Below are 18,513 nucleotides of genomic sequence, written 5' to 3' on the forward strand. Positions count from 1 at the left end.
CAATAAAGCGGGGCTACTGAGACAATATTTATTTATTTACATCACTCATAGAAGTTTGAAACATGTCCTTGAAGATGCTAGCTGGCTATGCATTCCTTAGGAATCCAGCAGGTATTAATGGGTGAACCAAGCCAAGCTAAGTTTAAAAAACCCTGGCTCCCTGTGAAAGAAGGCACTGTTTCTGTTGGCCACAGCTCACGCCTGGAATGGATTGTAGAGCTCTCACCTCAGTGGGAATGAATGAACCAGTCAGTAGTGCATAAAAGGAGTTGCTTGATAATTAAGGAAATGAGAAGGGAAAAATATCTAGGAGGTTAGGGAAGCAAATGAACAATCCAGACAGAGTTCTTAGAAGAAATCATGATGGTAAGCAAGGTTTTTTAGGCATATAGCAGACACAATGAAGAGAAGGACAGATATGACCATGTGGAAAGGAGAATACATAATCCTAGGAAAAAAGCAGAAGTTGCTTTCTTTAGTCTTTGAAGAAGAAAACAAAAGAAGCATGCTATGTGGAGATGAAGGTATATCTGAGTGGTGAAAGCAACTGACAAACACAAGAAAAGAGAAGGAAGAGATTGTGAGGAAACTGTCTCATCAGAGAGATAAAGCACAAATACCAGATGTGCTACATACTGATGTCTTCAGGAATTAGACCAGCATCCTAGCAAATCCCCTGATGAAGGTTTTCAGTAGATCATAGTCCAATAGGAGAGAGAAGAAATGGGAAATGAACTATGGGCTGTTAGCCTAACAGAAATAGCAAGGAAAGCCATGTAAAAATCTTAATGGAAAGACTCTGCTTTATTACAAGACAAGAGTCTCTAGGCAAACACCCAGCATGGGTTCATAGCCTGAAGAAACTTTTAAGACAAATCATATTCCATTTTGGAACGGGGTTATAGGTTAACTTGAAAGAGGGCAATGCTAAATGTGGGCTGTTTGAATTTCAGAAAGGTCTCTGCCTCAGTGCTGCAGAGAAATGAGACTGGTTTATGTTTAAATATAGAATTTTTTTTTAAATGAAAGGTCCCGAGTTAGGAATAAATAAAGTACAAAGTGGAGGACCACAGAGTTTAGTCGAGTTGTCTAAAATTCAGTTTGTTCATTTCATACAGATCTAAGAAAATGAAGACTATGGCGGACCCCTTTACCAGTGCTAAGGAAAGGCTGACTAAGAGGGCTGAATGGTTGCAGCTAAGATTCAGTGAAGTCAAATGCAAAATAATGCATATGGGCCTTACAACCCTGCTGCAAAGTATACAACTGGGGGGGGATAGAACTGTTTGCAACAAAGAAATAAACATGGAGGCATTGATCACACCTAAACTGAGTCACCAAGAACAAAATGAGAGCAGTGGCAGCAGCCAAATGTATCATTATAGCAGCAACCCCCAGAAGCAAAGATGTTATGTCTGTCCTCTACTGGGCCCTGGTAAGGCAACACATTGAGTAAGAGACAACACCTGGAGAAGATGATCAGATTGCTGGAAGGAGTCCTGAGGATGGCTACCAGTAGGGGCACTGGATTGCAGGAAGAGGAAAACATCACAGATTAGAGGAGGTAGAGCACTTCTCATTAGACCAGAAAAGACAGGGTGCATAATGCAAATGCACAAGATTTTGTCAGGTGGCATGAAGGGGTTGTCCTAATTGGGAAATTGCAGTAGACTGCAAGGCCTAACTGCTACTAGATCTGTAAAATAACATATTCAGGGGGAGGGTTGTTGATGTATAACATGGAATATTGGACCGAGTGTTGGAGATGGAATGCATGGAGAAAATCAGGGAGGCAGGAGTACGTTGTGAAAAGGATCTGTGAGAGGACATGGATGGTGAGGAGAAAGGATTTTGAATGCACCTGGAGGCAAAACTATACAGAATTATTTTCTCCTTCTGCTATCATGCAAAGTGATGTAATGATAATGTGGTGTCTAGTGATGACAAATACTCACCCAAGCTAAAAAAGCCTACAAACAAAATGATGCACCTTATTTAATTAGCACAGGTCAGGCATAAAGGGTTGCTCAGATGAGACAAAAGTTCTGTATAAATTAAGCAGACTTTTTGATACCAGCATCATAACCCGTACTACATATCTAGTTTTCAAGAGTTCTTGGTCAGTTGGTCAAGGTGGCCACTGGCACAATTATACCTATAAAGTTATTTATGTATGTCCTGAAAAAAAATACCAGAAGAATAGACTTTAGTTAAAACAAATTCTGAATTAGAGCACTCACAAAAACAAATATGCTTGGAAACACCACAATCACACCTATTCAATATTGACATATAAGAAAGGGCCCTCTTTTGTAAATTAAAGCACTTGGCTGGTATGTTTTCAATAAACAAAAGTTAGAAGTAAAAAAATGCAAATAAAATTGGCTTTGTATAAAGCAAATTAAAAACAGCTACAGTCATTCCCATGCATAAGACAGGACCTCCCACAGTCCATGGCAATTACAGACCCATAAGTCTGACAAGCCTCATAAGCAAAGCCATGGAAAGACTTATCATGGAATTAATCAATCAGAATGTAGGGAACCTCCAAACACTAGACCCACCTCAGTTTTAAATTCATCAGAGACAGGTCATGCTTACTCAAACTGGTAGATTTTTTGAAAAAATCACCAAAGCAAATGGACAAAGGCAAAATGATAGACACTGCATACCTCAACCTGGGCAAAGCCTTTGAAACAATTCCCCTTATTACCACCTTTTTACCATGAAATAGATAAGTAACCAGAACAGCCAACTAATGTAAATAAATGAAAGCAACCAAAACTGTTCTTGGTAACAGCACGAAAGAGCACAGGCACTGGATGTATGAATAAAATTCACTTTATTCAATAAAATAAAATACAATGGTTTAGCGCTTTCATCTACACACAGGTAGACTTCCTCAGAACAATTCCACACTTATTTGCATTAGTTTAAATAAGCCCAAGCATCCAATCCGTTTCCTTAATGCATTAACAAGCAATTAAGAATATAATTAGAAAGTTTATGGTCATTTAAAGTGCCCTGTGCTTTATACAAAAAAAAAATTAAGATAAAATTGAATGCCTCCATTTATCCCGGTTTAAATGAAAATATCTCTATTAAACCTATTCTGGACCAGCATATATATTAAACTGGATTTAAAGGCATTTTGTAGTACCTTATAAATTTTAAATTTTATTTTATTTTTATTTTTTACAATATTATGACTTGTTATGCTAACATATAAATTTTACTTAAATTATTAGGTATTGAACTCTTATGGATCATATTTTAGGAAGTGTATATATATTTCACATATTGTTATTAGTTTATAAACTCAGCAAGATTAGAAATTCTATTTATTCGTCAGTATAAAGCACAGGGCACTTTAAATGACCATAAACTTTCTAATTATATTCTTAATTGCTTGTTAATCCATTAAGGAAACGGATTGGATGCTTGGGCTTATTTAAACTAATGCAAATAAGTGTGGAATTGTTCTGAGGAAGTCTACCTGTGTGTAGATGAAAGCGCTAAACCATCTTATTTTATTTTATTGAATAAAGTGGATTTTATTCATACATCCAGTGCCTGTGCTCTTTCGTGCTGTTACCTTTTTACCATGTAACACTCCCTTCCCTGTCTGACAATACATTTTCAACCTTAAAATTGTGTAATTTAACATTTTTTCACTCATGCATAGTAGAAATGCTAAATAAACTGGGAATAAACCTCTATGCCACCTGTTGGATTGCCAACTGGCACACAGATAAGGCACATATAATTAAAATAGGGGATGTTACCTCCACAAAGAGACCAGTCACCAGTGGAGCCTCTGCGGGTTCTGTGCTAGAAGCTCTTCTGTCTATACCAAAGGGCTTTGATTGATCACTGCAAGCTAGGAGCAACCATTGAATCCCCAAGTGGCTTAACCATTCTGCATGAAAGTTTGTCTCAAATAAATAACTAGTATTAAAATTATGATCTGAAACTAAATGCCAAAAGTGCATTATTTTATCCTTTGGGAAGTCATCTACCCCAGGGAACTACCACATTGACAATACACCCCTAAGAGCTGACCCATTTGTTTGAGGTTTGGGAACCTTGTGCATAGTGACCTAACTTTTGATCAACATGTGTCTATTGTAAGACAGTCCTTCTATATTGCACAACTTATAAACAAAAGGATTGTGTCTAGATCAAGAGATGTCATGTTCCCCCTTTCCTCATCCCTCATTAGGCCAATCATTGAATGTAATTCCCCTTTGGCATGTGTCTGTCCAGACCCATGCAACAACTGGAACACACACAAAGATACCTTACTAAAAGGATACAAGGCCTAAACAATATACCTTACTTGACAGACTCAAAACCCTGCGACTGACTGTTCTCACTATCTTACAGACTGCTAAGAGGTGACCTGAGTCTGACCCTTTAGTGATGGATTTACTGCACATCAGCAAGTCAAATAGCAGCAGAAATACTTAGTCTTCTGCAACATTAGCAGAATGGTTTGAAGGGACAGATATATTTCACAGAGAATACTGTTGCTATTGAAAACATAAAACAAAGATCTTTAATGTCCATTTTCAAACAAAACTTACATCCATGGATGGGAAACAGAATTTACCCCAAGACTTCCCCCTTTTTATCCCATGCATGGGTCCCCTCAAATTATCTATGGTATGATCCCAGTTATGCTCATTAGGAGTAATATATAATTATTAACCACTGGATGGGTAAGGCCAGTGTATAATCAACTTAGATAGATTACACTGAGTACAAAAAGGGACATTAGTTATGCTTAAAATATTCCCACAAGGGCAGCTTGTGTAGTACTTACCTATGAACCTGTAAAATTCCTAGAGTTACAATGTCAGCTACTGAGACACAAAAAAACGAAGACCCTAGATAGTATGCTAGGCTGACAACTGAAACAATACACAGCCATTATAAGAGACAGCAAAGAGAAAGAAGAAGCAGCATTGATGTAGGGTGTATTCAAAAAGGCTACAGAAAAAAAATATATTATGTGTATTTATATGGCTATTATTGGGTGATTCACTTTGTTAAATGAATTTTTGGTCCTTCATATATCAATATCTGTTTGTGAATGTACTATTTAGTTGAAGAAGTAAAAGTGAAACTGGCCCCCAGTGTTTTTATTAAATAAAACAATGTAATCATTTATAGCTATGGTGTGCTGGATTTTTTTGTTTAATTGGCACACTCTTTCTCATGTATCTTAGGTTTAGCAGTTCCTTGCAATTTTCTGTTTGGTTTATTATTTCACTACTTGTCCATTCTTGAATACCTGTATGTAATTGTCAGTCATAGCACTTCTACTAATCTCTGAACCCTTTCCTTTCTAATATGCCTTTAATTGCCATGCCTAGTAGGCAGAATCATTCATCTATGAGAAATAGAGTCCATCCAATCTTAAAGTAAATGTTTGCCAATACTACATGATAAGCACCCATTTTCAGGCTAATATTGCACCTCAGACACTGCTGCTTAAGTGCTAATAATTTACCACATTTTACCTGCTATTCCTCATTGAGAGTTCTAAAGCTAAATTAACCAGTGAAGGGGAAGTAATGCAGTTCTGCCTTATTAACTTATGAGTGTTAAACAATTGCAGCAGCAGTTTTTATGAGTGTTTAAGGTGCAGGGTTACAGCTCTTTTGTTACTTTAGAAACTTAGCAGGAAAAAGTAAACTTTTTATGGTCATGACGGAAGTCCCACTGTATTCTTGTACCTTTTCTGCATAAGCAGAAAGGAAACCACTGACCACCATGTTTGTGCACGGTAGATAGTGGATGTAACACCAATAAAAGGTGTGGGGGAAAAACACCTTTTTTCATTTATCAAAAGTAGCCACACTTGTTCTAGTCAAGACATCTACACCATGGCCAGCAACTTTCCCCCGGATTCACTATCCTTCCTTGCAGGACTAGCTTAGTCCTGCACGGAAGCAGATGTTTAGGAACAGGATGGCAGCACGCCATGCATAGTAATGAAGGCGCGCTGCCTGAGTTCCTAAATGGACATGGAGCATGTACAAGTGTAGGGGGCATGTCTGAGAGCAGAGCTCGCAGAATATACACGCCCCTGCAATCAAGAACAGCAGTGTAGGAGTAAGAATGAGTGAAACAGCTCATAGGTGTTTGCATACCCTCAGCAAAATCTCCCCCAAGTGTACAAGAGCAATAGTTACAACATTTAAATATGAAAACTTTTTTTTATGAAACAGATCAAATTTAACTGTAGGTGCGTGGGTTTGCCCATTGCCTAGCTATGGTTAATGCAGCTTAAATGGCACAAGAGGATAAAAAGCAAGATATATGCAAATGAAGCAGTACAGCAATAGTGTATTGGGCGGAGCATTCACCTTATGAGCAGTCATTCCGGGTTCGAGTTCCACTCCAGTACAATCCATTTTCCATGTCAAATCACTGTATGATCAATTTATTTTGTTGCATATCCTATGACATATATATCTGTGAACTGGAGTACTGCTTTACATGCAGATGTGAGGTGTCATTGTCATAATATTTCAAAGTCCACAGATAATCACAAGTGCCCCATACAGTATATGTACACAAGAATCAGGGATACAAATGGAAGGTAAATGTGTAATAAATGATAAATCCATACAAGTGCCAAATCCACCACCTGCCCAAGACCCATTAGACATCACTGTCTAAATTAGTGTGGTGGTAAGCGGGTGTAAGCACTAGTAAGCAAGAGTAAGCATTGTTATGCAGTTGTAAGCAGGAGTAAGCATATTTAAGCAGTAGTAAGCGTGTCTAAGTCCATTTGCGTCAGGGTAAGCAATGTGCACACAGGTTAAGCAATATTGAAGCTAGGTCTCTGTAAGCATATTTAACCAGAGGTTAGCATTGCTTACCTTTGCGCAAATCTGCTTACAATTGCTTAAAAGTGCCTTAAGCACTCTGTATGCATCAGTCGCTGTTCTGGCCAGAAACAAGATAAACAGCCTTTGCAGGTCTTGTACCAAGGAACCTGTACACTATAGTCACAATAATACATAAGACTGAGATATCACCAAACAGATCCTCACCATAGGAAATACAAACTGAACATGTGAAAGGAATCTATATACAGTTTTATATTGTATAACCAACTACAGGACATAAATATGTGAACTGGAGAACTGCATTATGCCCAGATGTGAGGTGTCAATGTAATAAAGTGTTGAAATCCCCATAATAAACAAAAGGACCCCATACAGTGTACGCACACATGAATCATGGATACCAAACACATATATAACATGTAATGAATAATAAATCAATGCCACAATGCAAATATAATGCAATTTAAATATTAAACAATGTTAAGCATTGCACAACCCAGCTTAGTAGGTGTAAGCAATGTGTAGACCAGCTAACTCAATCCGCCCATTGGCATACCCCTTTAAGCAATGCCAACCTTAGGTAAGCAGGTTTGCCCATAGCTTAGCCTTTTCAAAACCATCCAATCATGGCAACATGTGGGAAAACGGTCCTATTTAAACCCAACAGGTAGGAATACATCTCATAACTGGTTGTAGCTTCCCCATTGTAGGCACTATGTCTGGAATGGGAGAGGGTGTGTGCTTTCAGGCACAGTGCTGAGGTATGCAGGAGTCTAGAGTCATGGTAGGACTCCTAGTGAAAGACCATGACAGGAGACTGCTGCAGGGCCATTACCAGGGTTCCCAATACAAAGCGGAAACCTGGGACCATCTCACCCATGACCTCACCAGTGCCACTGGCATACCCGGAACTGGTGAGCAGGTCAGGCATCACTATGCTGACTTGAAGTGGTGAAAGGGAGATTGCTTGGATCAGTGGATCCAATAGGCTAGGAGGACAGGGGACGTCCCAGTTGTGTGTAAGTATCAGTCCACTACCTGTTTAATAATTGCCACTCATGTTTATTATGGATAGGTATGGCTAAATATTCCTCTTATGTCTTTCACAGTGGCAAGTGAGCGGGCTATGAACCAGGAGGCCCATGGATGTAGATTGGAGTGGTTGCGACGCAAGGCAGGTTAGTAATACTCTTGCATGTACTGTCATAGGAAATAAATCTGAAAGTAGTAGTAAGTTTATTGCCTGTATAAAACCTATATTGTTTAAGGCATGTACTGCATACAGCAGAGAATATTGGCAGGAAAAGTCTTATATAGGTTGCATGTAAATAAAAGCATAATAGTCTGACAATAAAGATCTAACTGCTGGACTGCGTGTGTTTACTCTGGTATCATATGGTAATGTAGATTTGTAATCACTTAATAGTACTGTTGTATTAAGCACTATTACCCACACTGTGCTACATAAATAAAATGTGTAGGAATGACTGTATATGACTGGTGTAATGCCAAGGGGTCATATAGTACAACTGAGAGAGACTGAAACAGAAAACAGTGAAAAGACAGACAACAAAATCCAAATAGCACACTAAACTGAGACATGAACTGTTGTATTTTTATAACACACAACCATGGTTAAAATCCTGGGAGTGATAGTAGGCTACATACAGAATCATACCCACAACTGTACAGATATGTCCAGAATGTCCAGTAAATTGGCCCATACCTGCTGCTTGTCACTCTGTCCCCCTAGGAAATCAGTGGAATGATCCGAGATGTTTAGGCAGAAAACAAGAAATACAACTGATTGTCAGACATCTATAAAAACAAACCTGTCACTCTAGCAACTCCCCTAAATGTTATAATACTAATGTGGAATCTGGTACTTTGTGTGGCAACATTCAGGTAGTGCTAACAAAGATTGCTCCCACAGGTCTGTCAAATACGTACACAGTGCCTAGAAATAAAAGATTGATATCCTGTACTGGTACTCTTTACTCTGGTATTGTATGGCATTGTTAGTGTTGCAGTTGCTCTGAATAATAAGGTATTACTCATCACTGTCACCCACACTGTGCTACATAACATAACTGCCTAGGAAATCCTGTATAAGAGTGTTGTAGTACAAGGTCAGAATGTAAAACCATAAGAGAATTATAGACAGAAATCAGCTAAGAGATACACAGCAATATCTATATAGCACACAAAACTGTGATGGACAGTGTTTTATTTTTAGGAGACACAGCCATGGTCCGAATCCTGGGAGTGGTAGTAAGCTGTATGGAGAATCATACCCCACTAGTGTACAGAAATGTCCAGAATGTCCAGTTAATCTGCCCATATCTGCCGGCTGTCACCCTATCCCCCTGGCATGTCAGTGTGCTAATCTCTGACCTGTAGGCAGCATTTCATGTCATATAACTGACTGTCAGGCCTGAACATATTTGGAAAATGTTAATGGAAACAAACCTGTCATTGTACAATTCACTAATGGTTTAAGAGGGCAATAGTCGAAATATGTCCCGATTCACCTGCATGGGGTCAAGACATAAACAAACAAGGAAATGAAAAAACTATTAATCCACAAGTTGCTTCGGTACAGTTTGAATCACACAGTCCAATGGAAAAAGTAGTCCACTTGAAACAGTTTTAATAATTTTAATTAAGCGCTTTTCATCGCTATAAATAAAGCGACTTCTTCAGATTAAAGTTACACGTTAAAAAACTACCATATATAGGTGTTTCAGTTATACAAAAAAGCAATCATGTGATAGAAACAGCAAATCACTTCTTGCAACTAGTTACTCAGTATTTAAAACATTGTGATACTTTCAGTTGTCATTAAAAACTAAAAAGAGTAATGTTTAAAGCACCAAGCTTCGTGCTTAAAGGTGGTTACATAAGCATAAAAATAAATATAAATAAATATTAATATGCAGAGCACACCTACAAAGTTTTTAGGGTTAAAAGTTATACAGTAATTTTAAATATCTTATACTATTAATTACTACTTGTTAAAATTACTTCTAACTATGACATTATTTCTAATGGTGTAACATTATTTCTAGTAATACCTGTAACAAAACTCTATGCAAAACAAACTTAGACCTTATACAAATTACACAGACCAAGTCAAAAACAATTAATTTACCTTCTAATGCTCTTTAATTTAAGGAGACATTTAATGTTACAACCTTCGTTGAGTCCTGGTTCAGTAAATGCATTCGTTCTAAACTACCATTCAAGCTCTCTTTCTTCAAGAAATAAATTAAATGGCCCCCCTCTGATATCTTGATAAACTTGGTCAATGGCTTTAAAACTAAATTTATGTAAGGGATGTAACATTATGTGCTTAGCTAAAGCATTCATGTTATTGTTGTGGTTGATAGCATATATGTGTTCGTACACTCTATCTCTGAGTCTACGCTCAGTTTTTCCAATGTAAAAGGCGTTGCATGAACAGAGTGCAATATATACAAGCATTTTAGAGTTACAGTTTAAATTGTCTCATACAGTAGTTGCTGTTGTTAATACTCCATGTACACCCAATGTTGATGTATTTACACATATTGCAACAACCACATGTTATTGTTTAAAATGGGGTTTAAGACTCCACGAGATCTCTTAGTCTGGATTTCTTCAAATAGTGAATGAATCAGTGAAGTATTATATCCTCTTTGTCTAAACATTTTTTCCAAGAACCTACATTCATCTAAAAAGTCTTGATCACGGGATGTCATCCTAGCCGCTCTTACCATTTGCCCCTTGACTATTGATCTTTTTTGGTGTTTTGGGTGGGAGCTAGAAAAATGTAAAAAGGCGTTACAATATGTATCTTTTCGATGAATTTTTGAAATGTATTGACTTTTATGTATATCTTTAGATAATGAAACATCTAGATAATCAATACTAGTGTCATTAAAATTGTGTGTAAATACTAAAAAAATAGTTGAAGAGTTTAAATACTCCATAAAGTAAATGCCTGATTCCTGGTCGCCATTAAATAAAATAAATATATCGTCCAGGAATCTTGTATAATAAATGGCATTTGTCATAAGTTCTACATTATTAAAAACATAGTTCCTCTCCCAATATGCCATAACAGTGTTGGCAAAACTTGCTCCGCAAGAGGACCCCATAGCTACCCCTTGTTTCTGAAGGTAAAAGTTGTTATTGAAAGTAAAATAATTATTGGTCAGTATAATGTCAAGAAGTACCTCTACTAAATAAATTTCCTGGCTACATGCTTTTTTCAAATGCAGAAATAGACTAGTCCATTCAATCCCATCTAAGTGTGGTATTGATGTGTATAAGTCTTTGACATCTATCGTCAAAAAGTTGTATTTCTGATTGAATGGCAAAGAATTAATATTCTGCAAAAATGTCCAAGAGTCTTTACAGACCTGTTTTTCAGTAGCCAGGAATTTTTTCAGGATCTCATCAACTACTTTCGCACATGGGTATGTGATGGATCCTCTACTATCTATTAGGGGCCTAAGTGGTGGATCTTCCAAATTTTTGTGAATTTTTGGAATTGCAAAAAGAACTGAAATTTTCGGCCATGGCATATTCATATAGTTGTACTTGTTGGTGTCAATCTTTGCTTCTATAAATAAATCATTAATATAACTAGTGATACGTTTATATGCTGTATTCACTTCATTAATAGATGCCTTCAAGTATGCACCACTGTTTAATAATTTTTCGACTCTGTTGACGTAGTCAACTAGGTCGAATAACACTATACCCCCTCCTTTATCGGGTTTGACGGCTCGAATTTTCAATTTCATGAAAAAAGTCAGTGCAGACAATTCTTCACTATTCATGTTAGGTAGCGCCATGTTTTTTGTGCCTAAAATGTTATTAACACAATACCTCAAATCAAGTTCAGTCATCAACTCAAACATATTAAGAAGGGGGTGTAGTGGTGGATTAAAAGTGCTCGAAATAGAAAATGCTGAAGGTGGGTTAAAAGAAGTAGTTAAAGTGTTACCAAGCAAAAACTTTTAAGTTAAGTTTACTCACAAACATTTTTAAATTTTTAAATTAAAATTCAAAACAACGACGAGTCCACTACTGAAACCTTGTACAACCCTAATGAAGCAAACACTGACTGTACTAATAATGGTGTGAGATGTAGTGAACGAATATGAGCTAATAATAGTAGAGGCACACCAGAACAAGGAATACAAACAGTATCTTCTCACAACCAAAATTCTTTAAATTTTCACAAGGACTCCAATTCTGGAGCAATTCCGAAGAAACCCAACAGGCAACCGCAAAAGAACAAGTTTCACAGGAACAACAGATACAGAAACTAACACAGGAACCTCAATATAGAGTCACCATTATTAAAAATAAAACTGGTGACTTTTATATCTATAACTTTTCATCTATTGAAGTGGATCCTGTTTTGGTGGAAGTACTAGCTAAAGGATATACATTTGTACCAAGCCGAAACATGGATATTGCCCGTAAAATTATAGATTTAAAAATACCATGGCCGAAAACTTCAATTCTTTTTGCAATTCCCAAAATTCACAAAAACTTGGATGATCCACCACTTAGGCCTTTAATAGATAGTAGAGGATCCATCACATACCCATGTGCAAAAGTAGTTGATGAGATCCTGAAAAAATTCCTGGCTACTGAAAAACAGGTCTGTAAAGACTCTTGGACATTTTTGCAGAATATTAATTCTTTGCCATTCAATCAGAAATACAACTTTTTGATGATAGATGTCAAAGACTTATACACATCAATACCACACTTAGATGGGATTGAATGGACTAGTTTATTCCTGCACATGAAAAACGCATGTAGCCAGGAAATTTACTTAGTAGAGGTGCTACTTGATATTATACTGACCAACAACTACTTTACTTTCAACAACAACTTTTACCTTCAGAAACAAGGGGTAGCTATGGGGTCCCCTTGCGGAGCAAGCTTTGCCAACACTGTAATGGCATATTGGGAGAGGAACTATGTTTTTAACAATGCAGAATTAATGACGAATGTCATTTATTATACAAGATTCCTGGACGATATATTCATTTTATTTAATGGCGACCAGGAATCAGGCATTTACTTTATGGAGTATTTAAATTCCACAACCAATTTTTTAGTATTTACACACAATTTTCATGATACTAGTATTGATTACTTAGATGTTTCACTATTTAAAGATAAACACAACAATCAATACTTTTCAAAAATTCACCGAAAAGATACATATTGTAATGCCTTTTTACATTTTTCTAGCTCCCACCCAAAACACCAAAAAAGATCAATAGTCAAGGGGCAAATGGTAAGAGCGGCTAGGATGACATCCCATGATCAAGACTTTTTAGATGAATGTAGGTTCTTGGAAAAAATGTTTAGACAAAGAGGATATAATACTTCACTGATTCATTCACTATTTGAAGAAATCCAGACTAAGAGATCTCTTGGAGTCTTAAACCCCATTTTAAACAATAACATACCTTCACTTAATATTTCTGAGGGTGAACTTGATATCGAAAACGATATTATTAGGTCAGTTTTTGCTAACACAGTACAAGTAAAAAACAAAAACAAAGATAACATCTTTGAATACTCGTTTATTACAACTTACAGTAGAGACAGTGAGATGGTAAAATTGATACTCTATAAGAATTGGGAACTATTAAAACAAGATAAGACATTAATGGAAACACTTGATATGAGCCCAAAAATTATATTTAGGAAAGGTAAAAACCTTAAACAGATTCTTGAAACCTGTAACAACAAAAATGGTCCTATTAAATTAAAAGGTATGTCAACATGTGGTTGTTGCAATATGTGTAAATACATCAACATTGGGTGTACATGGAGTATTAACAACAGCAACTACTGTATGAGACACAATTTAAACTGTAACTCTAAAATGCTTGTATATATTGCACTCTGTTCATGCAACGCCTTTTACATTGGAAAAACTGAGCGTAGACTCAGAGATAGAGTGTACAAACACATATATGCTATCAACCACAACAATAACATGAATGCTTTAGCTAAGCACATAATGTTACATCCCTTACATAAATTTAGTTTTAAAGCCATTGACCAGGTATATCAAGATATCAGAGGGGGGCCATTTAATTTATTTCTTGAAGAAAGAGAGCTTGAATGGCAGTTTAGAACGAATGCATTTACTGAACCAGGTCTCAACGAAGGTTGTAACATTAAATGTCTCCTTAAATTAAAGAGCATTAGAAGGTAAATTAATTGTTTTTGACTTGGTCTGTGTAATTTGTGTAAGGTCTAAGTTTGTTTTGCATAGAGATTTGTTACAGGTATTACTAGAAATAATGTTACACTATTAGAAATAATGTCATAGTTAGAAGTAATTTTAACAAGTAGTAATTAATAGTATAAGAACTTTAAAATTACTGTATAACTTTTAACCCTAAAAACTTTGTAGGTGTGCTCTACATATTAATATTTATTTATATTTATTTTTATGCTTATGTAACCACCTTTAAGCACGAAGCTTGGTGCTTTAAACATTACTCTTTTTAGTTTTTAATGACAACTGAAAGTATCACAATGTTTTAAATACTGAGTAACTAGTTGCAAGAAGTGATTTGCTGTTTCTATCACATGATTGCTTTTTTGTATAACTGAAACACCTATATATGGTGGTTTTTTAACGTGTAACTTTAATCTGAAGAAGTCGCTTTATTTATAGTGACGAAAAGCGCTTAATTAAAATTATTAAAACTGTTTCAAGTGGACTACTTTTTCCATTGGACTGTGTGATTCGAACTGCACCGAAGCAACTTGTGGATTAATGGGGTCAAGACATGCCCAGAGTGTGTGCAAAAAGAGATTGACAGGTATGTGCATAACATCAACCTGGAATCTGGGAGTATGTGTAGAAACAGTTAGTTAGTGTTAACAAACAATTCCTCCACAGGTATACCAGGTAAGAGGTGTATACTGCAGGTAAAACCAGTTCATGTATATAGTTGTTGACAGCCACACCACTGTCCAAACGAAGGCAATAGGGAAGTGTACTGATACTTGGAAGGTACAGATAACAGCACTGACTAGGAAAGTAATGCAAACTACAGGAATATACTAATTGTTAATTGTCATCATAGATTCATAGGTTCATAGGTTCATACTAGGCTATCTGCCTTAGGGCATTTATAAGCCTAGCCAGAATGTGTTTGGCTTTCGCCACCCATTTTAAATTTATTTTGCTATGCCCTTTTTCGAGGTTAGTATACTGTGCCTCTGTCTAACAGTGACACAGAAGTGATACCAGGGGTAAGCCTACGATCTCCCATCCACTCATCAAGATTCCTCTTGAAGAGAGTCAATGAGGGACTCTGCCTAACCTGGACTGGGATTTTATTCCAGAGTGAAGGGAGCCTCTGGGTTATGAATCTGTCCCTCCAGCATGTCCTATTTATTTCAGTGCTGAGGTTCAAGTCTCTCAAGCGCGTAGCTCGATGGGATTTGGATTTTCTGAGGTGCAGCATGTACATTAATTCCGGGTTGGACATGGCTTTATACGTCAGGCACAGATCACCTCTGAACAGGCGGTATGCCACTGAGTAGAGCTGGAGTTTCTATAACCGGGCAGCATATGGCCTCTGTTTGAGCCCTTTGATCCTCTTGGTGAGGTACTTTTCGGGTCTTTCCAGTTGCTGCAGGTGTCTGGTAAGGTACATCCCAAAAGGGGCATTGTACTCAATTATGGGCCTGATGAGGGATGAGTAAAGAGGCACGATGATGTCCCCTGATCTAGATGTGAATCCCTTCATGATTAGGTGGGCTATATAAAATGTTTTTCTAACCACTTTGGCCACGTGGTTGTCAAATGAGAGATTGCTATCAACTTGGGTCCCCAGGTCCCTAATTACTTCTTCTGTACTTAATGGATTACCACCTATGTGGTAATTTGTGGGCACTTTGTTTTGCCAAAGGGATGACTATACACTTTTGGCATTTAGCTTGAGGCCATGGCTCTGGCACCAGTTGTCTTTTTCTATGAGGCCCTTTTGGAGGATGCTTGTGTCAGCTGGAGAGTCGATTATGGCACCCAGTTTGCAGTCATCTGCGAACATGTTCAGCCACAGTCCTTCCGTGTTGGCCTGTACCTCCGAGAAATATATACCGAACAAGAGAGGTCCCAGGACAGAGCCTTGTGGGACACCACTTGTAACTGGTTTGGAGTCTGACATGGCTCCAGCAATTCGAACCATGTGGGTTCTGTCCTTGAGCCAATTTGCAATCCATCTAGTGACATAGAGGTTTATATTTAAGCTGGTGAGCTTATCTATAATACCCGAGTGGGGTATTGTATCGAAGGCTTTTGCGAGGTCCAGGTAGGCTGTGTGGACCACCTTCCCCTCGTCAATGGCCTTGGTGACTGTTTCAAAGAAATCAACCAGGTTTAAGAGGCAGGATCTGCCCTTTACAAAGCCGAACTGGGTAGGATCCAGTGTTTGTAGGTCCCCAATATCTTTATTTATGAGGTCCATGATGATCCTTTCCATAGCTTTGCAGACCAAGCTAGCCAGGCTTATGGGGCGATAGTTTCCAGGATCCGTTGAGGCACCACCTTTATGGAGAGGGACCACTGTTGCTGTACGCCACTCTTTGGGCACATATCCTGTAGTAAGGCTGAGATTGAACAGTAGTTTTATGTTTGGGTTTAGCTCTTCTTGGAGTTCATGTAGGATGCAGCCTGGGACACCGTCTGGTCCCATTGATGCTGTGTTTTTTGCTTTGGAGAGGGCGGCTCTTACCTGAGCATCTGAGATGTCAGGGGGGCAGCACTCTGCTGGGATAGATATTTGCCCTTTGGTGGGGAGTTTGCTGAACCTGTCAGCTAGGATGTTGGCAATGTCTGTGGGTTCGGTGTATTTTTTGTCATTTTGGACTAATTCTGAGCATATCTGGGAATTACCACCTATGTTCCTAACATAACTAAAGAAAGCCTTGTGATTATCCTTAGTGTCCTGTGCAATTTTTGTCTCGAAGCTGGCCTTAGACAATTTTATGTGTGCCCGTAGTTTTTTGCTAATACTGATCAGTGATGCCTTCTTTTTCTGGGATTTTGATCTATCATTTAGTAGCTTCCTCCTTCTATTGTATAGTTTGTTTATGGCTGGGGTCCACCAGACAGGACGTCTGCCTTTGGAGGATTGGGTCTTGGTTTTATTTGGGATCGCATGATCCATGCATTCCTGAAGGTGTTCATAGAATGCGTTTATAAAGGATTCTGCAGTCTGGGCCGTATTTTCCACAGGCCCGGAGGCTTTGAAGGATTCCACCTCAGTTTTGAGGAGTGTGAAATTTGCTTTAGAGAAGTTTTTCACTGTGGTTTTCTGGACAGGGGGTGGGATCGGGATGTGAATATCCAGTGAGTTTAGTTTATGGTCTGATCTTACCAGTGAGGGATACACTTCTGGTCTGGAGTATAGAGTCCCCATGTTGGTGATGATCAGGTCCAGTATGTTTTCCCCTCTTGTGGGAGTGGTAACAAGTTGTTCCATAGCATTTGAGTTTATAAATTCTAGGAACCTTTGGGCTAGGGTGTTGGAGCTAGAGTAATGCTCCCAGTCTATGTTTGGGTAGTTGAAGTTGCCCAATATAATGGTGTTTGGAGAGACCTTCATATTTTCCAGTGTTCTCAGGAAGGCCGAGTGGGGTTCATTTTCCCCCCACCACCATAGCTGCAACAATAAACTAAATACACAACTCAATTGATATGTGCTGACTTAACTCTAATGTTCGGACATATGTCCTATTGTTCAATAATTATTTAAATCTGTTTCTATGCATGTGCTATGTTGAAATACTCCCACATTGATGGCATGGTGCCATCAATGTACCTGCATGCTGTTGCATTTACTACTGTGGTCCCATATATGCATGTGTTCTGTTTCTATGCAACTGTTCCATATCTGGTGTTTGGTTTAATGGGAATATCTATGCATGCTGTTATACCTAATCCTGGAATGCGCTAACAATTACTAACTCACATGTGTTAATAAAACATAGAACGTATGGGAATGCGGGTCCCAGTGGACCCACCTGTCCCACCTCAGCTGGCCATGGCACAGGGCGCAGCACGTCTGTGGCCAAACCCGGGACCTTTTCGTCCATTGGTCCTGCACCACCTTTGGGTAGAACCACCTCAGGTGATGGGGCTAGCCCTCCCTGGGAGCGAGCGTGGACAGGAACCTGTCACCTGTCCCCAGGTCTAGGTCATGGTATGTAGCGAGCTCTGCAGGGAGGTCGGAGATCTGCTATGCCAACATGAGAGCTGTGTGTCATGACTAGAGGGTCAGCCTGGCTCTCCTACTCAGCTCCCAGCACAGTCACCTTTGGGGCTGTGAAGGTGCAGTGGTGACTGCTCATAGGTGGGGACATCAGTCCCATTGTTTCCACTAGGGGGCTCATGGGCTTCTGATTTCCCAAAACCCCTCCCCATCAAGGTGTTTAACCCTCACATGTGGCATATACTGCCACTGTATGCATCTTGTTTGTCTTGTCTGTTAATCTACCCAACCTACTTCCCCAAATATACTTACTATCCCTCCCCAACATCCCACTCTCACCTGAAAAAAAAAAAGCAATCTGTTCCCGAAAAAATCTCACCCCATACATGGCT

This window comes from Protopterus annectens, chromosome 2.part0 (genome assembly GCF_019279795.1).
Source record: "Protopterus annectens isolate FY-2018-M chromosome 2.part0, PAN1.0, whole genome shotgun sequence".
Taxonomy (NCBI): Eukaryota; Metazoa; Chordata; order Ceratodontiformes; family Protopteridae; genus Protopterus; species Protopterus annectens.